Raw genomic sequence first — 21,800 nt, 5'->3', positions numbered from 1 at the left:
GCACCCACAGGATGGCCGAGGGGTCAGAGCCAGCCAGCGTGGATTTAAGAGGGGCAGGTCCTACCTGAGCACCCTGATCTCCTTTTATAACCAGGTGACCCACCTGTGGATGTGGGAAAGGCTGTGGATGTGTCCATCTGGACTTCAGCAAAGCCTTGGACACTGTCTCTGACAGCATTCCCTGGAAAAGCTGCAGCCCACGGCTTGGGCAGGTTCCCTCCTGGCTGGGAGATGGAAGAGCTGGCTGGAGACTGGGCCCAGAGAGGGGTGGGGATGGTGCTGCACCCAGCTGGTGTCCAGTCCCTGGTGCTGTCCCCAGGGATCTGTGTTGGGCCCAGTCCTGTTTAACATCTTCACCGATGATCTGGGGGAGGGGATCGAGCCCACCATCCCCAAATTTGCAGGTGACACCAAGCTGGGTGTGAGTGTGGATCTGCTGGAGGGCAGCACAAGGAGACACAGCCTTCAGCTGCACCAGGGGAGGTTTAGGCTGGACAAGAGGAAGAAGTTCTTCACTGAAAGGGTGAGTGGGCACTGGAATGGGCAGGCCAGGGGGGAGGTGGCAGAGTCACTGTCCCTCTCCAGTGGCACTCAGTGGCATGGTCTGGGTGACAAGGCGGTATTAGGGCATTGGTTGGACTTGATGATCCCAAAGGTCTTTTCCAGCCTATTTGATTCTATCATTCTGTGATGATTGGGACACTCTGGGGCCGTTGTGACCCTGCAGGGCCTCGTGGAACTAAGAGGACCATGGTGACACTGTGCAGCCCCATAGAACCAGGGCTCCATTGTGGTGCTCTGGGGCCCAATGGAACCAGGGAGTCCCCGTGACACTGGGTCCTGGTGGAACCACAGAGGCCATGGTGACACTGCGGGGCCTCGTGTAACCGAGGGGTTTCACCACTGTGACACTGCCAAACCAAGGAGAGCATTGGGAGAGCCCAGGGCCCAGTGAACCAAGGGGACATTCTGACACTGCGGGGCCTCATGGAACCAAGGGGACATTGTGACACTGCAGGACCTTGTGTAACCAAGGGGCCACTGTGACACTCTGGGGCCTCCAGGAATCTGCAAGGCCCTTGTGACACTGTGTGGCCTCATGGAAACAAGGAATCCATTGTGACACTGAGGGGACTTGTGGAACCACAGAGAGCATTGTGACAGTGTGGGACCTCATGTGACCATGGGGCCTTTGTGACACCCTGGGGCCCCATGGAACCGAGGGGCCACTGTGAAACTGCGGCACCAACGAGAACATTGTGACACTGTGAAGCCCCATGGAACCAAGGAGTCCATTGTCACATTTTGGGGCCCCATGGAACCAAGGAGACCAGTGTGACAGTGCAGGGCCAGGTGCAACCAAAGGGACATTGTGACACTGAAGGGACACATGGAACCAAGGACATCTTTGCAGATGACACCAAGCTGGATGTGGGTATGGATCTGCTGGAGGGTAGGAGGGCTCTGCACAGGGCCCTGGACAGGCTGGATCCAGGGCCCAAACCCAACAAGGTGAGGTTTAACAAACCCAAGTGCCGGGTCCTGCACTTTGGCCACAACAACCCCTGCAGTGCTACAGGCTGGGGACAGAGGGGCTGGACATGAGCCAGGCAGAAAGGGACCTGCAGGGACTGATGGACAGCAGGCTGGACATGAGCCAGCAGTGTGCCCAGGTGGCCAAGAAGGCCAATGGCTCCTGGCCTGGATCAGGAATGGTGTGGCCAGCAGGAGCAGAGCTGCTGTGCCAGCACTGATCTGCCCCCAGCCCTGCACACAGACATTGCTGCTGCAGCTCCAGGGAAGGCAACAAAGGGGCATCTCTGCAGAAAACTCTCTTGGGAGATCCTTGAGTTCCTATGAATCCACTGAGAGCACAGCCCCTTATTTGCACAGTCTGTGGCCAGAGGGAGAGAAGCAAAATGAGAAATGGCACAAGGAAAGGCTTTCCTCTGTGGACAAGATTAAGAAAGTAAAACAAAGAAAAAGAAACTCCAAAATGAAACCAACAAGAAATATCAAAGAAGACTTTTATTGCAAGTAATTTGCAGAAACTGGCCAGCAGGTTAATGTTCCTGAAAGCATCCAGTCATCAGTCTCCACACTGCAGCCTTGAGCTCCTGGTTCCTCAGGCTGTAGATGAGGGGGTTCAGGGCTGGAGGCACCACCGAGTACAGAACTGACAGGGCCAGATCCAGGGATGGGGAGGAGATGGAGGGGGTCTTCAGGTAGGTAAATGCAGCAGTGCTGATAAACAGAGAGACCACAGCCAGGTGAGGGAGGCACGTGGAAAAGGATTTGTGCCGTCCCTGCTCAGAGGGGATCCTCAGCACGGCCCTGAAGATCTGCACATAGGAGAAAACAATGAACACAAAACAACAAAATGCTAAAAATATAGAAAACACAAGAAACCCAAGTTCTCTGAGATAGGATTTGGAGCAGGAGAGTGTCCTAGTTTAGGGCAAATTTGGGGAAAACCCTCTGAAAGGAGCCCCCAGGAAATAAACCCCCACGGCCCCTCCCCACCCACCTGGTTCAGGGAAAAATTTCCTCTGAGAGAGAAGTGGAAAAGAACCTGTTTATTCAACGAACAAAGCACTCCCCAGCACCAAAACAATTAACAACACCAGATGACAACAAAACTCTTTCACCACTCTGAAGAGATGAACAAATCCAGAAAGTCTTTCCTGGGAGTGGTCGCCCGGGTCTGGGCACTGGGGATTGCTCTCCAGCAGTGGGGATGGCTGCTGCAGATCACCAAATGCAGGCTCCTGGTGTTCCTTGGTGTTTCCCAGATCCCAGTCCAGAGCAGGTTGGATGGTATTCAGGAAGAGGAAAGGAAAAAGCAACAGTCCAGGGAAAGAATTGGACTGCTTAGCTAACCTAACTAGGAAGCGAAGGCAAAAGCAGAAGCAAGCCAAGCAAAGCAAAAGCCAGCCAGGCAGCACCAGCCTTTTCTAGACAGCAGACCATGGGGGGAGGTGAACCAGCTGATAACAAGGCAAAACAAACCTTCACTTTCAGAGTCAGTTCTGAAAGCACAGAACATAATATCAAACGTAAACAGAACACAGGATTGGAGATACAAACACCATAACGTCACCCTAGGACAGTCACAAGTACTGCACTGAGAACTAAATTTGGGGTTTTCCTTTCAGTTTTTGAATAGCTGTAGTAATGACTAAAATGGTCTAGGTTTTATTAGGTAAAATGGTCTAGAAAAACCTAGAATTTTGCTTCCTTTTTAATATTTTTTTTCATTTAATGCAACCTTTCTATCCCTGAAATCAACATAACAAATAAGATATTAAACAGAAAGCAGGAAGAATGATGGACCTTCAGCATAGTGAATGTGAACACAGATTTCCAATATGTGATCACTTTATAAAGTGAATTTGATGTTAATTGAATAGGGTTAGGGGAGTAGAAAAATGCAACATGAGAAACAGTCTTTATGAACCAAAGTAAAAATGTGTGAGAACTAATGAGAGTGGTCACTGTTAATGAAGTTCATGGACTAGAAAAAATATGACAGAGTGCTGCTGACCTCTCTGAAATGGTTGAGTGTAGAGCTGCAATGAGATTCCAAAGTAAAGGCTGCGTGGAATCTCATTTGGAAAGTCCTTCAAGCAAAGACAAAGACAACCACAGAGAAAAAAAAAACAAAAAACTTAAAAGAGAAAGGTTCCTAATATTACAGTGACAGGACAGATGCCAAAAATTACTCTCCAATCACATCTACTTGCCAATTTAAATATACTGGAATTAAATCCTTAGGATTTAGATATAGCAAAATCACAGATGCTGGAAATGGTTACAATATAATAATAGATTTCTTTGCTGTGAGTATATATAACATTTGGAAATTATTCACCAAGGACTGTGTCATCAACTGTTTTCCAATGCAAAAAAAAACCTGCTCTCTTCAACAGTAGTTAATATCTTTTGATATCTAGTAGAGCTATCTTTTAAAATGGACATTTAGACATTAAATTAGAAAGAAGATAAAAATGACTGTTTTGAGGAAAATAGTCATGAAAATGTTTATTTTACACATCTGAAGCAGAATGTCAGTACTTAACAAATCCTAATCAAAATGAAAGTCATCTGGAATATATCAATCCAGACATAACTAAATAACCAAATAACCAACCAAAAACCAAGCAACCAAAGAACACACAAACAGACAAACCGAAGACACTGAGACATCTGAAGCTGTTTTCAGGGCATTGCCAGCTCTTCCTGCCTAGTTGGTGGCCTCTGGTGACTCTTCCAGGCCTGTATCCATGGCTATGGCTGATCCTAGGGCTGGTCCTGCTTTTCAGAATGAATTTTGATTCCTTATTTTAAGCAGGATTTCTGCTTATAATCTACTCACTCTGTTTGATTTCTGCTTTGTCCTAATTCATCTCTCTCTCATTGATGGGCAGGATCTTGGGGGGCAACTGTGTCAAAAGCCTTATAAAAATCCATTTAAGTCAGCAGGCAGCTCTGACACATCTTCCAGGATAACCATGTGGTGCACAGCACCCACTTTCTCAGAAGCTCTTCAACCATGACAGCTGCAGCAGGATTTCCTGTGTGAGGAGGTGCTGCCAAAATGGTCCTGTGGCTCCAGGGGCTTTCAGCTGATGGTGGGGTGTGGGGGTCAGGCAAAGACATTAGAAGGAGAAGAAAGCAGAACCCAGGAACTTTGTCAGAGAAATAGAAGTTTTTTTCTTTTCTTGGCAAAAGGGTTACTAGAATCTCACTAGTGCCACATTCAGGGTGGCCTCTTGCTGGCCCTTTCATGTCTCCTCCATCTTCCCCACAGGGAACACTGTCCCCAGCTGAGCAGGGAGCTGCAGAGCCAGAGCCTGTGGGTGGCCTTCTGCCCCAAGTGTGGGCAGGACTGTTCCGACAACAACAGCACCTCCTGGATTTCGGCAAGGTGGAGGGGAGGTCTCCCTGCCTGTCTGTTGGTCCCCAGCAACTCTCCTGCCTGTCTGCTGGTCTCTGGTGACTCTTCAGGGGAGCTGATGGCAAATTGTATGTAAGTCCTCTCCACCCCACTCAGAAAACCTGATAGTCTCTAGTGGACTGCTGCAGAGAGGGCAAGCTGGATTTCTTTTTGCCTGCTGCAGGATACCAGGCAGAACTGCTGGTGACAGGGAAGAGCAGAAGCCACGTCATTCTTAGTGACCTGACAGATGGGGCAGCTCCACTCTGTCTCGTGGCCATGTCTGTCTGTTGCAGCAGAAGGGGACAGATGAGGACTAGGCATGCTTGGCAGGAGTCAAGAATCAATCCGGTCTGGACCCAGGCTTGGCTGGCACCAAAATTCAAGCAGTGAAGGATGAGACCTCATATCCATCCCCCAGTGCTGTCACAATCCACCACTCAGTGGTGGATCCCACAGAGGGACATCAGCACCTGAATATAAACAGAAAGGAGTGCAAGGTCGCAAAGCACTCACACGTGATGTTATCCTCCACCATCCAGGGACATCACAATGGGACATCATGGCACGCCTTTGGTCCCTCTCACCTCAGCACACAGGTCTGGGACTGCTGGCAGATATTGCCATGGGGACAGACACGGAGGGTCACCAGAGGCCAGCAGCCAGGCTGGGTCAGTGCCCTGAGAACAGCCCCCACGGCCCAGTGCTTCTGGGTGGCCTCATGCCCAGGGGCTCGGCAGGACTAATCCATTGAAAATGGCATTTTCCAGACTCTGTGTGGCCCTGGTTGAGACAAAGGCAGGAGGGAATACACTAGGGCAGGTAGTGGCTGGCAGGAGCTGTGGAGAGCAGCATCCTGCACAGAACAGTGGCAGAGATGCAGGAGAAGCCAGCAAACTGGAGGCCACCTCCACCAGGGCTCCCAGTAAACTTTCCCTTCTGTGCCTGTCATTGCAGAGCAGGACCAGCCCCAGGAGGAGAGGATTTTCTCCAGTTTCAAGATAATCTAGATTCTCTTGCCTGTTGACCACAGGGAACTAACAGTAAAAAAAAAAAAAAGGAAAGCAAGGTATAAAACAAATTGGTTTCTACTAATGAGGCTTTAATTACACTCCTCGAATCTCCAATTTCCAGCGCCTTCAAAAAACCACTTCTTTCATGCCATCAAGTCAGTTATTTCCATATCTAACTAGCTCAATAACCAGTTAGCCACTTACCTACTTAACAGCTCTCAGAACAAAATTGCATTCAATAAAGTTATGATATCAAAGTTAATCATAGTCAAAGGCTTCAGCTACTTTTCACATTACACAGGAAATCATGTGTCTTAGTACTGTTAAAATCTGCTTGAAGCTGCAACTTTGGATTTAGCATGTGCCCGATTTATCTGATGCATACTGTATATATTCGATAGCCAATAAAAATAAAAGGTACGTATGAAATAAAAGGTACGTATGAAAGATGCATTGAATCAGTTATATATCACTAAAACTTTCTGAAAGACTAAATGTGGTCTGCATTAATTCTGAAGTTCATCAGCTGCCTACATTTTTCTATTCTTAAAATGTAAAATTGTACTGCTTTCAAAAGTAATAACCTTCCTTAAACTGCTAAGTAAAAAGTTGTTTGCAACATATTACTTCAAACAAGAAGTGTTTCACAAATATTTTACAAAACTTAGTGATAATATTCTCTTCTTGCAAAATTTCACATTCCTGTACAGACCCAAGCCAATTGTGCTTAAGCAGTCATAATTACTGCACTATTACTGTGTTCTTCTACACTACAAAGTACATATTATTTAATGTCAGTAACTTCATTTTATAAGCTAAATTAAAAGTTTAAGACTTTCCATTAGGAATCAAAGTGTATCTGAAAGTATTTCAGAGATTAAAATGTGTGAAAATACCACAAATACATGAAATTGCATTCCTATACAGCATGTAAACATAGTAAAATATCATGATCATGACAGTTACATTTTTCCACTCTAATCTTTTTCTGAAGATTTGCATGTGTACCAGGTAACTGGGCTGGGCTTGGTGTATCCCTGGAGGGCCCCAGGAGCTCTGCTCCCAGTCAGCTGAATGTTGGCACAAGGGTACCAGCCCTGGGCAGGAGCCCGTACAGGGCCCCTCCTGCAGGAGAAGGGAACAGGCCCTGCTTGGTAACTTTCATTTTGGCCACTTCTGTGAACAGGTAAGAAAGGTCAAAATGAAACCTTTCCCAGCTATTTGCCTCTGCTTTATCTTTTTAGGTGCCAGAACTCTGTGTCACAGATGGCCTGGGTGTGTGCTGAGCAATGCAGCCCCCACAAAGCCCTTGGTTTCCCCACAAGTTGCCATGCCTTGTTCCCAGGTGTGCCCAGCTCTGGCAGGAGAAAGAGCCTGCAGCGCCGTGCCCTGCCCAGCCGGGGCTCTCTGGCACAGAGCAGCAGCAGCGCCAGCACCTCTCAATCCGCTCTTTCCTTATCTTCTCCTGGGACACAGAAGCCTCTGGAAATCAGCACCACCAGTCGTGTTCCCAGCTCGGAGCAGCTCCTGCTGGCAGACAGATCCTGCCAGTTCGACAGCTTCTGGAGGGGCAGAGGTGCAGACTAACATGAACAGGAGTCCTAGTGGGTCCATTTGTTTAATAGAGCTTAGTAAAAAAAAAAAAAAAATTCTTTATATTGTGTTCAATAGCTAGAATCCTATTCCTGCCCTGCCTGATACCCTGCTTTATTAAGTTAATATACTCAGTAGTGTGTGGTAGGTAAGGGACAGGCGAGCGGAAGACCACGTGATGTCACGGAAAGATAGACCCCTCCCCCTCTCTCTCTCTTCCCCACTTATCTATTAACCCCAGAAGTCCCAGAAGAATGTAGCCACACCTGCTCTGGTAAATTTCCACTACCCGACTAACCCGTGAGACCCCCAACCCCCCTCTGACGTAGCAAAAACCCCCAAAACTATTTAAACCCACGAGATAGGATAATAAATGCTTTTCAACCGTCTGCCATATTGGTGTTTGCGTGTGTTGATTAGCCCGAGCAGCCTGGAGGGACCAGGCTGCCGTGCTGTTCCCTGAACCAGGTCTCTGGTTGTCCTTTATAAAGGCAACATACTGGTGCCGAAACCCGGGACAAAAGAAGAAAAAAAGGAAAAATTCCCCCAGCGGACGGGATACACCTGGAAAGAAGCAGCGGCCGGAACGGTCAGACCGTATCTAGGCGTAGGGGAGACGTCCCCGGGGCCCGCGAGCGTCATGGGCAGCGTCGCATGGGTCGTGAGTATGAAGCAATGGAGTATCGAGTTTAAGCTCAGGGACTTTTATCTTGCTATAGCAAGGCTGCCTGAGCTTGGAGCAACCGAATGCTCAGTGGATGCCATGCATCCGGGAATATGGGAACAGTGTACAGCCACGCTAGCCGGGGAGGCAAAATCCTCAGGCAGTGGCGAAAGCGTTACAGCACGGGGCAAGGTAGAAAAAACCCCGCGCAAGGCAATAGAAAAGCAAGAGACGCGGAGTGCAGCGCGTACGTGTTTATTAGTTAGACCCGGGCTCGGGACGGGGGCGAAAGCGCAGACCGTCCCTGGGGACAGTCCGCCCGAGAACGGAAACCCGGGGGGGCACAGCGCGACAACCCCTTCCCCGGATCAGAGCCCAGCCCAGCCCCGCCGCGGAGCGGAGCCCAGCCCGGCACAGAGGAGCGCTGCCGCCGGAGCCCGGGGCGGCGCGTTCCGAGCGGCGTGGCCCCGCTCCCGCCGGGACCCGGACCCGGCCGCGGCCCCGCGCCGCTTTCCCGCCGGCGCGCCGAGCGGAGCGGCGCCAAGCCCCACCGCAGAAACCCCCCGGGACACCCCCGCCGCGGAAAACCCCCGGGGAACCCCTGCCGCAAAAAAACCCCGAAAAGTTGCGGCTTCCCAATCCTTCCCGCCGCCGGTCAGAGATCCGCTGTCAGAGGCGCAGCCGCGCGTGGAGCGCTTTTGGCGGGAGCTGGCAGGAGAAGCCAGAATCGCGGAAACCGCGGCTCGGGAAGAATCCCCGGCAGCGTGGCCATGCTGCCGCCTTGAAAATGGCGCCGGGTGCCGCAGAGGGGGGCGGGGCGCAAGAAATCTCGGCGCGAAAACTCAGACACCGCGCGACTTCAGGGGCGCGCGTGCGCGGGAGAAAGGGGCGGAGAGCGGCTCGGGGCACAGAGCCAATCAGCGGCCGCGCCGGGCGCCGCCACCATATAAGGGAAAAACCACCCCCCGCGGGGGGCGCGGCGAGCCGGGGGGGCGGGAACGGCGCCACCCCCGCGGGGAGGAGCGAGCTCGGGGCCGAACAAAACGGCGCAGAGCCCCGGAAGTGCACTGGCACTCGTCTTCCGGCTCGGAGACCAGCGACAGCTCTGCCGGCTCCTCCGAGCCGGCGGGGGCCAGCCGGAAGTCCGAAACAAAAGATACGAAACCAGCACAGTTTAAAACAAAACCAAATAGAGTTCTAAGCCGCACCGAAAAGTGGTCACAATCGCTAAGGAATGCGGGTCCCAGCCCCCGGAAACACGGAACGGGGGTGGGGGGGGGAGCGCGCGGGCGAACCCAGCCTCCTCCCACCGCAAATAGCAGCGCCTCTACCCTGGGCCAGCAGGGAATGCCCCGATACGGGACCCCTGGGTAGCCCTAGCCATGAAAGCGGGGAGAAAGCCCCCGGGAATGTGTGGAAGACATGCCGCCTCTGTGGCAGTCAGGACCTCCACGTGGTGAGACTATGAGAGCCACTGCTGCACACCCACTGCTGCCAGCCAAACCTGACCCTCAAAACAAAACTAATGAGAAACTGTGAGTCTTGTTTACAGGACACGCTGGTAAACCATCCCCGTGACACATACACCCCTGCTCCAGAAGGAGATGACAGACCACCAAACTGCCAGACAACACCTGAGAATCCCACGGTGGTGAGATCCAAACATGCACAGTGTCTTTCTTCATGCAATTTTGCTGTTTAGAGGCTTGTGGCCAGGAAAACAAGCTAGCCCAAGCCACTACCCTCATCAGCTATTTAGGTGGGTCGTGCAACATCTATTAAGTAACAAGGTGCTCAAAAAAGTCACCATAATAAATACCCCATCCTTCGTGTTCCACATAGCCAGCCTGTTTAGAAGCTACCTTACTAACCCTAAATGAAACCAAATCAAACCTGACTAACCCCTATTAGTTTTGCTATGATATTAAACCCACTTTTCTGCGAAGGCATTGCTTTAAATACCCCCTTCAGTTACTCCACAGCCAATACCCCCCACCAGTACAGATAAGACACTCCCCACAGAAGAATCACCCTGAGTCAAATCACAAGACAGGGCAGATGTTTTGAGAATGCAACCTTAGCAAAGCAGAAAAACAACTTCTGCACTAAAGTTGTCAAGCCTGACAGAAAAACCAACAAGTGAATGACCCCATCTGCATCTAGGCTGTGAATTTGCCAGAGATCCAGAGTGAATCCTTATATGTTCCTTGCCAAGTTTAATAACTCTATCGATTTCTGTGTTCAAGTTCTGATTGCTTCTAAGGTCCTACATCACTCAGACGAAGAGATATACCATCTTCTCAAGGAACCTGACAGACTCCACAAAAGGAAAATCATCACAGGTATAACTATCGCGATGCTGCTTAGCCTAGGAGCAGCTGGCACAGCCACGGGTGTCTCAGCCATCGCAACCCAGCAGCACGAACTCTCTCAGCTGCAAATGACAATCAACGAGGACCTGCAGAGGATCGAGAAATCCATCTCCTACCTAGAGAAATCAGTCTCTTCACTTTCAGAAGTAGTTTTACAAAATAGGCGAAGTCTGGACCTTTTGTTTATGCAGCAGGGGGGATTGTGTGCAGCTTTGAAGGAGGAATGCTGCTTTTATGCAGATCATACGGGAGTCGTTAAAGACTCCATGGCAGAACTCCGAGACAGACTGGCTCAGAGAAAGAGAGACAGGGAGACCCAGCAGAGCTGGTTTGAATCCTGGTTCAATCAATCACCTTGGCTCACCACTTTAATTTCCGCCCTGGCAGGTCCACTGGCAATACTGCTTTTAGCTATTACCATAGGACCATGCCTGCTGAACAAACTAGTCTCGTTTGTTCAGGCCCGTCTGGAAAGGGCAAACATTCTGTTTATAGGCCACCAACAAATGCTATAAACCAAAAAACTGCAAACACGGTCAGTAGCCAAAGCCTTCAGCACCTGCCTTGAAAAATCTACCCAGATCTACTAAACCACCCTTTCCTTAACAAGTTACAAGTCTGTACCTCACCCCAGTGCCTATATCTACGACTACCTCATTTTGTATGTGATAAGGAGGGGGGAGATGTGGTAGGTAAGGGACAGGCGAAGCGGAAGACCGCGCGATGTCACGGAAAGATAGACCCCTCCCCCTCTCTCTTCCCCACTTATCTGTTAACCCCAGAAGCCCCAGAAGAATGTAGCCACACCTGCTCTGGTAAATTTCCACTACCCGACTAACCCCTGAGACCCCCAACCCCCCTCTGACGTAGCAAAAACCCCCAAGACTATTTAAACCCACGAGACAGGATAATAAAGGCTTTTCGACCGTCTGCCATATTGGTGTATGCGTGTGTTGACTAGCCCGAGCAGCCTGGAGGGACCAGGCTGCCGTGCTGTTCCCTGAACCAGGTCCCTGGTTTTCCTTTATAAAGGCAACAGGGGTTGGTCAGTGGGGTTGGTCAGTGGGGTTGGTCAGTGGGGTGGGGTTGGTGGGTGGGATTGGTCAGTGGGGTGGCCTTGGGGTGGGGTTGGTCAGTGGGGTGGGGTTGGTCAGTGGGGGTGGGTTTGGGGTGGAGTTGGTCAGTGGGGTGGAGTTCATCAGTGGGGTGGGTTTGGGGCGGGGTTGGTCAATGGTGTGGTCTTGGGTGGGGTTGGGGTGGCCTTGGTCAGTGGGGTTGTTCAGTGGGCTTGGTCAGTGGGGTGGGTTGGTCAGTGGGGTGAGGTTGGTCAGTGGGGCGGGTTGGTCAGTGGGGTTGGTCAGTGGGGTTTGTCAGTGGGGTGGGGTTGGTAAGTGGGGCAGGCTGGTCAGTGGGGCAGGTTGGTCAGTGGGGTAGGGTTGGTCAGTGGGGTGGGGTTGGTCAGTGGGGTTGGTCAGTGGGGTGGTGTTGGTCAGTGAGGCGGGTTGGTCAGTGGGGCGGGTTAGTCAGTGGGGTGGGGTTGGTCAGTGGGGTTGGTCAGTGGGGCGGGGTTTGTCAGTGGGGCAGATTGGTCAGTGGGGTTGGTCAGTGGGGGTGGTCAGTGGGGCTGGTCAGTCGGGTTGGGGTTGGTCAGTGGGGTGGGGTTGGTCAGTGGGGAGGGTAGGACAGTGGGGTTGGTCAGTGGGGTTGGTCAGTGGGGTGGGGTTGGTCAGTGGGGTTGGTCAGTGGGGAGGGTTGGTCAGTGGGGTTGGTCAGTGGGGTTGGTCAGTGGGGTTGGGGTTGGTCAGTGGGGTTGGTCAGTGGGGTTGGTCAGTGGGGCGGGGTTGGTCTGTGGGGTTGGGGTTGGTCAGTGGGGTTGGTCAGTGGGGTGGATTGGTCAGTGGGGTGGGGTTGGTCAGTGGGGTTGGTCAGTGGGGTTGGTCAGTGGGGTGGATTGGTCAGTGGGGTGGGGTTGGTCAGTGGGGAGGGTTTGTCAGTGGGGTTGGTCAGTGGGGCGGATTGGTCAGTGGGGTGGGGTTGGTCACTGGGGCGGGGTTGGTCAGTGGGTTTGGGGTTGGTCAGTGGGGCGGGGTTGGTCAGTGGGGCGGGGTTGGTCAGTGGGGTTGGGGTTGGTCAGTGGGGTGGGGTTTGTCAGTGGGGTGGGAATTGGGGTGAATTTCCCATTTTTTGAGCTGATTCTCCCAATATTTGGCCTGAATCTTCCCTTTTTTGGGGTGAATCCCCCCATTTTTGAGCTGAATTCCCCCATTTTTAACTGAATATCCCAGTTTTGGCCTGAATTCCTTAATTTTTTGGCCTGAATCTCCCCATTTTTGGGCTGAATCTCCCCATTTTTGATTTGAGTTTCCCATTTCTGAGCTGAATCTGTCGCTGTCGAGGCAGGACGGGAATGAGAAGACTGATTCAGAAGGCTGTGAGAGTGAAACTCCGATTTATTCAAAATACACTGCTCTTTTATACAGAGCTTCGCAAAGGTTAAATCCATTGGTCCTAAAGTGAAAACAAGCTACAACATTGGTTCAGAGTGCCTGACGCACAGTGATAGAACTTAACTATAAACAGTGTGAGAACAAGAGAGATCAAGAATTATTTACATTTCTTCCCAGCTCTTTCCCAGGCTTTTGCCTGGCTAGAAACTCTCAGTTTCTTTTCTTTGACTGAATCTGAGTCCCACATGTCCTCTCTTTTAGTTTAAAAAAGAAGGCAGTGTTTGTCTCCTCTCTGCAAGGTCTCTTGCAGAAGAGAGGACAAACACGACTCCGAGGTTCACTAGTTGATGATTCAAAACCTCATTGAACGTTGGCTCAGATCGGTCAAAGAGATTCCAAGCTTATATTTTTCAAGGAATCAGTTACCAACTCTAAGATAGTAACAACTCACTGTCAGCCTGTCAACAGACTGACAGTCCAACTTGTCAAAACCCATTTCCCAGTGTGAGTATGACCTGACAGAAAAGAAGGTATTTACAACATGTGCACATACCCAAATCAGCCAAATTTGAATTTGACAAAATGAGTAACATCTCTCTGCCAGAGCTGCAAAGCCTTTAGGTCTCTGGGATCTGTCCCAGCCAGTAAGGTGCAGCAGGTTTGCCTTGATTGGCATTCATCAGAATTACTTTTGCAAGGTGTGTGCACTTAATAGAAAAACCATGCAAGGCTTTGCCTGTGCAATCATGTCCTCAATGGACAGCTTGAGTGATGAAATCGAACTTAGGTCCAAACTACATCCTCAAGGCTTTCAAAACAATTGAGTGAAATTGACCCAATTCAGAAAGGACCAAATTCACAACACTTGAGAAACCTCTGAAATGCCATGAAATCTCTGAAATGCCATGGCCACAGCCCTTAATTCAATCACTTGGGCTGAGTTTGATCCGTGGCTTCCCAGGACTTTGAGCTGTTAGTGAAAACACGCAGCTCTTTCCGCTGTTAGTGAAAACACGCAGCTCTTTCCGCCTTTTTTGTTTTGTTTTTTTTTTTTTTGTTTTTTTTTTTTTAAGAGCCAGCGGTGGACTCTAGGACCCAGCCCCGCTAGGAAAGGCGGAGGACCTGGCCCCGTGGGCAAGGCCTTGTGTCCCAAACCCGGCCGGGGGGAGCCCAGACTCTCTGCCGAGCCAAGAGTCCCCCAGCCTCCTTTTGGTATTTCCTGGGATCCCTGAACTTGGGATCCCCGGGGCACTCTAAGACCACTGATAAATGAGTGGCCTCTCCCAACCTCATACATCAGTGCACGCCCCCAACAGACTCTGAGAAACTTAGAAATTCCTCTGAGCTTCTGCCCTTCCCCCACCCTGCCTAGCCATGGTTTCTTCCACAGCTCTTCGGCATCCCGCTCCGCAACCCACGAGAGCAGGATCCGCAGGGTGCGAGGTGCGGCTGTTTCCCCGCAATATAGGATTTCACCCGGGCTCCAAGACTCTCTGCACCACCCACGCCCGCCCAATACAAGGGGCTGCTCTCCTGTCCCCGAGTGTCTGTGCTGCTGCGGAATAAAACCGATCGCTGCACAGCTCCCTGACTTGCGGCCCCACTCCCCTCAGTCCCAGCTCCGGGACGAGCAGCAGTGGTGCTGCTGCTGCCCAAGCCGGTGTCCCCCCCCGCCGGCTCCCCCTCGGAGGGGCAGAGTTCGGTACACTCTGGAGGGGACGAAGGGCTGGACTCATTGTCCAACACGGGGCTCTTGGCCACCGAATTGCGGGGCGGAACCGCGGCGCCCTGTGGGCGCCCCTCCCCCGCGTCTCGCGGGGCGGGCGCTGCGGCCGCATCTCCCGGCGGGGCCGGGGGCGGCGGCGGCGGCTCTTCCAGCCGGAACGCAGGAGGCAGCGCCGTGGCTGCGGCTGTTCCTCCCGGGAGTGACGCCGGTGGTTCCAGGTTGGGCGGAGTCGCTGCTGCTGCTGCTTCCGGAGCAGCCGTGGGCGTGACAGTGAAGTCCGTCGTCAGCAGGGCTGGCGCCTCCAGCGCGGGAGTCGGAATTCCTGCGGGTGGCGGCGGGCGTGCCAGGGGATGGACCGAAGGCTGCATCACCGGGTGCGCAGGCTCCATCAGCAAAGGAGTCGGGGGGCGACACCCGCCCCCGCCGCGCCCGGCGCCGCGGGCAGCGCTGGTCCCCCCGCAAATGCAGTTTGGAAGGGGGGAGGCTGCGGAGCCGCGGGCGGCGGCGGCTCCCGCCAGCCCGGGGCCGCCCCGTGCACTCCATGCAATGCCGGCTGTGCCGAAGCTGGTAGCTGTGGCAAAGGCACCCCGGCCCCCTCGGGAGGGGCGGGCAGTGTCGGCGGTACCGCTCTCTGCGCAGGGGGCGGCCGCGCAGCCAGCCGCCACACGGGCTGCGGTGCGGTCCGCCTCCGGGATCCCGAAACGTTCCGGTCGGAATCCCTGCCTGTGTAAAAGGTTATGTCGATGCCCGCCCAAATCACAGCCAGGTCAGACGTGGTGGCGTCTCCTTCGCGCATTCGCGCCGTGAGACGGCGTCCAATGTTGAGCCAGACCTTACGATCAAAGGGGAACGTTGGATTTACAGAAAATCCCCAGTCCCGGGCCCAACACAAAAGTCTGATCAGGGCCTTCTCAGAGAGCCAAGCTCCGAGAAGAGGGATACTGGCTCGCCAGGCAGTTAAGACTGCTTCCTCGACTGCCGATGGCTGGTTTCCCATTTTTAGGAAACTTTTCCCTAGCAGATGTCAACTTCAAGAGTCCGACAGTCTGCTATTCCAGGGAAAACCCGTCCCGCTCAGTTCCAGGCTCTTAAGAGCCAGTCCACGGTCCAGCAGGACCCAGCCTTCTCCAGAAGGCGTGGACTTCCAGCGTTACCTTTCTTAAGCAGGCAGAGGTGTCTGATCACAGCCTCCAGGCTGTTGGCGTGGAACCGCGCCAGAGGAGACCCCCCCGCAAGACGCTGAGGTTCAGGTCTGCTACCGAGGCCGCAATTCCACTTCAGGTCACCAGACCCTGTCCCTTCAGGGCAGGGTGTGACCCCACGTCGGGAGTCACCAGACCCTGTTTTCAGGGTAAGGTGTCTTCACGTCGGCGGTCACCAGATGTCGCTGTCGAGGCAGGACGGGAATGAGAAGACTGATTCAGGAGGCTGTGAGAGTGAAACTCCGATTTATTCAAAATACACTGCTCTTTTATACAGAGCTTCGCAAAGGTTAAATCCATTGGTCCTAAAGTGAAAACAAGCTACAACATTGGTTCAGAGTGCCTGACGCACAGTGATAGAACTTAACTATAAACAGTGTGAGAACAAGAGAGATCAAGAATTATTTACATTCCTTCCCAGCTCTTTCCCAGGCTTTTGCCTGGCTAGAAACTCTCAGTTTCTTTCTTTGACTGAATCTGAGTCCCACATCACACAGCTCTCTGGGCTGTCACACTGACATCTCTGTGATGTCACACTGACATCACTTTGACGTCACATAACTCTCTGTGATGTCAGACTGACATCTCTGTGATGTCACACTGACATCTCTGAGATTTCACACAGACATCTCTGTGATGTCACACAGCTCTCTGTGATGCCACACTGACATCTCTGTGATATCACACAGACATTCCTCATGTGTCACACTGAGACTGTTAAGTCACAGAGCTCTCCGTGACGTCACACTGACATCTCTGTGATGTAACACAGCTCTATGTGATGTCACACTGATCTCTGTAATGTCACACGCACAGCTCTGTGATGTCACACAGCACTCTGTGATGTCACACCGCCCTCTGTGATGTCACACTGACATCTCTGTGATGTCACACTGGCATCTCCGTGACCTCACACGTACATTTTTGTAATGTCACAAAGCTCTCTGTGATGTCACACTGACATCTCCTTAATGTCTTTGTGACATCTCTGTGATGTCACACAGCTCTCTGTGATGTAACAAGGACATACCTGTGACGTCACACAGACATCTCTGTGATGTCACACTGACATCTCTGTGATGTCACACAACCTCCTGTGATGTCACACAGACATTTCTCTGATGTCACCCTGAGACTGTGAAGTCACACAGCTCTCTGTGATGTCACACTGACATATCTGTGACATCACAGAGCTCTCTGTGATGTCACACAGACATCACGCTGATGTCACACAGCTCTCTGTGATGTCACACAGGTCTCTCTGATGTCACACTGACATCTCTATGATATCACACTGACATCTCTGTGACGTCACACAGCTCTCTCTAATGTTACATGGACTTCTCTGTGATGTCACACAGCACCTGTGATGTCACACAGCATTTTGTGATGTCACACTGACATCTCTGTGATGTCACACTGATATCTCTGTGACGTCACACATCTCTCTGTGACGTCACACTGACCTCACAGCCTGAAGAAGTGCCTTCGCATCCTCGGGCTGCAGCAGTGCGCAGGGGCACAGCTACCAGCCCACACACCGAGCACCGCGCTCAGAGGGCGTCTCCAGGCTGAGGCTGCAGCTTCCCTGCCCTCCTTATCAGGATCTCAGTGAACCTCCACAGTTTCTCCTTTTCAGATTTTTCAAGATCTCTCCTGTTCAGGAATTTGGCTGCACAAAGCAGGGTTTCCTGAGAAGCCTGGAGAGCAATAGAGACACGGAAATGGCCCCGCAGCCCAGGGCCCAGGATCAGCATCCCTGTGCCAGGGCCAGGAGGAGGCTGCAGCCTGCGAGGTGCCAGGGCAGGAGGCAGCCCAGCCCCTGCCAGGGGAACAGCAGCAGCTGCCGAGTCCTCACCTCTGCCACTCGCTGGTTCTCATCATGGCAGTGGAAGATGAGTGGGAGCAGGCTCTGACACACTTGTGTCATCAGGGGCTTCTTTCCTTCTACTACAGCAGACAGCAAGGTTCGAAAGACAAACATGGAGAGCTGCTGCACATGGCTATCCTCCTGTGTAACAGGAAGGGAACAAGACCTTGGCATCAGCTGACTCTGGCCCACGTTGGCTCAGGCCTGCATCTCCACAGGGCACCAGGTGTCTGGGCAGCAGCCAGTCGCCCAGGCTGAGGGCACAGAGCCTTACGTGGTCAAAGAGTGGCAGGAGCATCTTAGCCAGCTGCAGGGCGATGGGGCTGGGTATTGGGGCGTCATTATCCAGGAACAAATCACTTAACAGAACAGTGGTCATCCTGACCACATCACTATCATTTTCCTGCAGGAGCTCCCCGAGGCTTTTGGTCAGGCTCCACATTCTTTTGGCCTGTGCAGAACAAAAGTGTGTGAAAGGCCACCCTGCTGCCACAGGGCCTAGAGGCCAAAGGCCTGTCCCGAAGCACTCGGGCAGCTGAAGTGGGAGGCAGGAGAGCTGGGAGTGGCTGCCCCAGTGCCTGAAGCCCAGCCAAGTTCCAGTGACTGCGTTCCCCAGCCCCACGCTGCCTGCAGGGCTTCAGCTGCTGCCCCCTCCTTACCAGCCAGGGATTATCCCTGAGCAAGAGGAGGGCCCTTAGAACCTGGCGGCGCATCTCTGTGCGCTCACTCAGCAAGTGCCTCGACAAGAGATCCATGATGCTGTCACTGCCTGCACTCAAGTCCAGGCAATGCAGGACCTGAAAGGCACAGGACAGTGACAGGGGACTGGCCGGCAGGAGCCCAGAACCGCACAGGGTGGGGACCAGGCAGCAGCACAGGGCGTGGGCACCGTCCCAGGCAGCTGTGGCTACGAGAGGGCAGAGAGCTGGGAGGCAGCGCTGGCCTTCAGACTCACCTCCACAAGGAATGCCAGGGCAGGGAAGTTCCAGTATGGCATCTCTTTGCTGAGCAACTCAAGGAGACAGCCTGAGATGCTCTTGCACAAGCAGATGGATTCATTGCGCATCTCCCTGGAAGGCGGAAAATGGCACTAAGATGTGGCAGCAGCTCTCTGGCCTCAGAGAGAAACAGACAGCTTTCCCAGGCATCGCCTGAGAAAGTCTGAGAAGATCAGAGGAAAGAATGAAAAAACATTCTTATCTTAACGTGCTGCACCTGGTATTGTGAACATGTGGAATATGTTACGGAGATTTGTCTACCAAAGGGTGCTTTCTTAATTAACTAATGGTGATAGTGTTTAGACTAGAAAACCAATTAAATCAACCTATATCATACCTATCTATAAGAACAATGGGTTTCTTAATAAAGACTATTATTGATCAGACTTCTGCAATACATGGAGTCAATTATAATGATTATCCGTCTGGGGGCCCACTCCTATGACACTAAGACCCTGAGCGGGGGGGAGAAGCCCTTCCCAGGACAGACTGACGCAGTTCTTGTCCTCACCCCCCACCCTGCAGGGGGACCTGGGCCCTTTGAGATGTGGCTGCTACTGGGCACCCTCCTCTCCCAGCCTTTTCCAGTCTGCTTGGCCACGCCTCATCCCTCTGGCCCACAGCCACAGGGACTGAGTGGGATACCCCAGACACAGAGCACAAATGCTGGGAGCAATGGGGAGAAGAGGGTCTCACCTGGCCAGCAGACCCACGGCACAGTGGTGGATGTCAGCACAGAGCAGCGTGTCCCAGCCACGCTTGCGTTCCATTGACACCACCACATCCTCATAGTCCATTTGGCAGAGCAGGGATTTCAGGGTCCTCACTGCAAACCTGAGTGCAGAGCAAAGCCCGGGTCACACTGGGAGCACTGGCTCCTGCCCTGGCCATGTGGCAGGGACAGAAGGACTGGGATGGAGCACCTGTTGGGGCTGGTGGCAAGGCCGTGTTCTTCCTGGCATCCCCTCCAGAAGGTATCAACAGCCTCTGGCATCTCTTTGGTGCTGAAGAACACTTGGAAGAGCAGATGCACAAATAACTGCCAGAAATGCTCCATCACTATATCTGGGACACAGGGCTCCTGGAGGATCTTCCACATCACCACAGTTGCCTGCAAAGCACAGAGCAGCCCGAGGCAGCGCTCAGTGCCGAGGTGTCCGTGTGGCAGGGCCCAAGCACGGGGGGAGCAGCGGGCCTGGTGGCCCTGTAGCTGTCCTTAGGCCAGGTTTCAGGCCAGTGCCTGAGGCAGGGAGATGCAGTGGGGGAAAGAGGATGGAGAGCTGCTGGACAGGCAGCCCTGCTGCGCCGCCAGCCCTGGGGCCGCCCCCCGCCCACCCAAAGTGGCCCAGGTTGGAAGGAATTCCTGGCCCCAAGTGTCTGAGACAGCCCGACGGGATCTTTAGGAACGTCTCAGACCATCAGCAAATGCTGCCCTGCTCGGCAGGCTCAGGGCAGCAGTAGGAGCCCCCAGGGCTGGCGGCGCAGCCGCGCTGGGAAGGGCACGGGACCTTCCATAGAAGCTGCCATGGCCTGTGGCCATCCTAAACCCGCGGGTGTGGCACACACAAGGGACTGTGGGCCAGGGCACGAATGCTGCTCTGAGCCCTGGGGCCCGGGGAGCGCTGACACCAGCAGCTGTGGCAGAGTCCCCACCCAGGCAGACCTGCCAGCCCCGAGCCCTGGCAGCGCTGGTGCCCGTGTCCTGCCCCAGAGACCTGTGCCCCTGGGGGGCTTCTGTGCCAGAGGGAGCCAAACCCACGTGCACTGGGGGCTGTGCTCCTGCCTGCAGGGGCTGTTGGCAGGAGCACCTGGAGCAACTGCTGGCAACACTTGTGTCTGTCAGATGATGTTGCTCTTCCCTAGAATTAATTTTTTCCATAGAAGGGATTAGCAGCAACACAAAAGCTCCAGTATCTAGTGAAATTCACAGGACAGAGACACAGTCACATCTCATTGGACTTTTCTGTGCATTTTTAAAGCATTCTGGAATAAAAAACCAGCCAAGTGGAAAGTTTAATGCAGCAGTTTGTGTGTCTAGTTGAATCCAGCAGCTAATACCTGGTGCATTGGGAAAGTGCAGAGGACAGGAATACCGCTCAGAGGAAAAGAAGGTGTTCTGTGTCTCCGAGTGTGGTGCAAGCACCCTAAAGGAGCAGCCAAGGGAAGTGCTGCAAGCAGACCTGCTGTTCTTGTGCACGTTCCATTGCTGTTTCTGTGGGGTCCAGAGCCACCGCGGCAGCAGTGCCTCCGCAGCCCTGCTCCAGGAGACCTGGCCACCCTCCCCATGGTGGCAGCAGCTCTGCGGGCCCAGAGCTCTGTGTCGGGGGGCCTCGGTCACAGCACCTGGCCTGGGCAGCCGCGAGGGCCCGGGCTGGCCGCCAGCCCTGCCTCTGCCCCCTGCCCCTTATTGGCAGCAGCCCGACAACAGCGCCTGCAGGGCTCCCCGTGCAGGTGCTGGCACCAAACACTGGTGCTGGCTCTGGAGGGGGCAGAGGGCCGGCTGCTGCCCGGGGAGCCGCGGTGCCGCCCCGCAGCCCCACCAGGCCACGGCTCCATCGGCCCTGGCAGGAGCGTGGAGCCTGGAGAAGAGCCCGTGCGGCCTCTGGGAAGGGAGCAGCGTGTGCAGCATGGGCTGGTGCCCCTGGGTGCAGCACCGGCCATGGACTGACTCCAGAATTCAGACCTTACAGAACATGGTTTCACAGTTACGTTCACACAACAATAGATCTCTACAGCTTCAGGCAATCACACAGCAGGTTTCTGTTGCCACATGGCAGGGTGCTAGACATGCTGCAGCCTCCTTCAAAGTGTCACCTTCAGAAGCTACTCTGAGTAAGGCCACAAGAACAGCCATTTCAAGTCCACACACACACATAGCCCAGCAGAGGAAAGACAGAAAGGGTCTATTTATGATGTATTCCAGCAAAGGTTTATTGCATCCACCAGGCTGAAGGGATCAGGGACAAAGACCTGGCCATG

Source organism: Taeniopygia guttata, chromosome 25, assembly GCF_048771995.1.
Source record: "Taeniopygia guttata chromosome 25, bTaeGut7.mat, whole genome shotgun sequence".
NCBI classification, from domain to species: Eukaryota; Metazoa; Chordata; class Aves; order Passeriformes; family Estrildidae; genus Taeniopygia; species Taeniopygia guttata.
Note: the sequence above shows the minus strand (reverse complement) of the source record.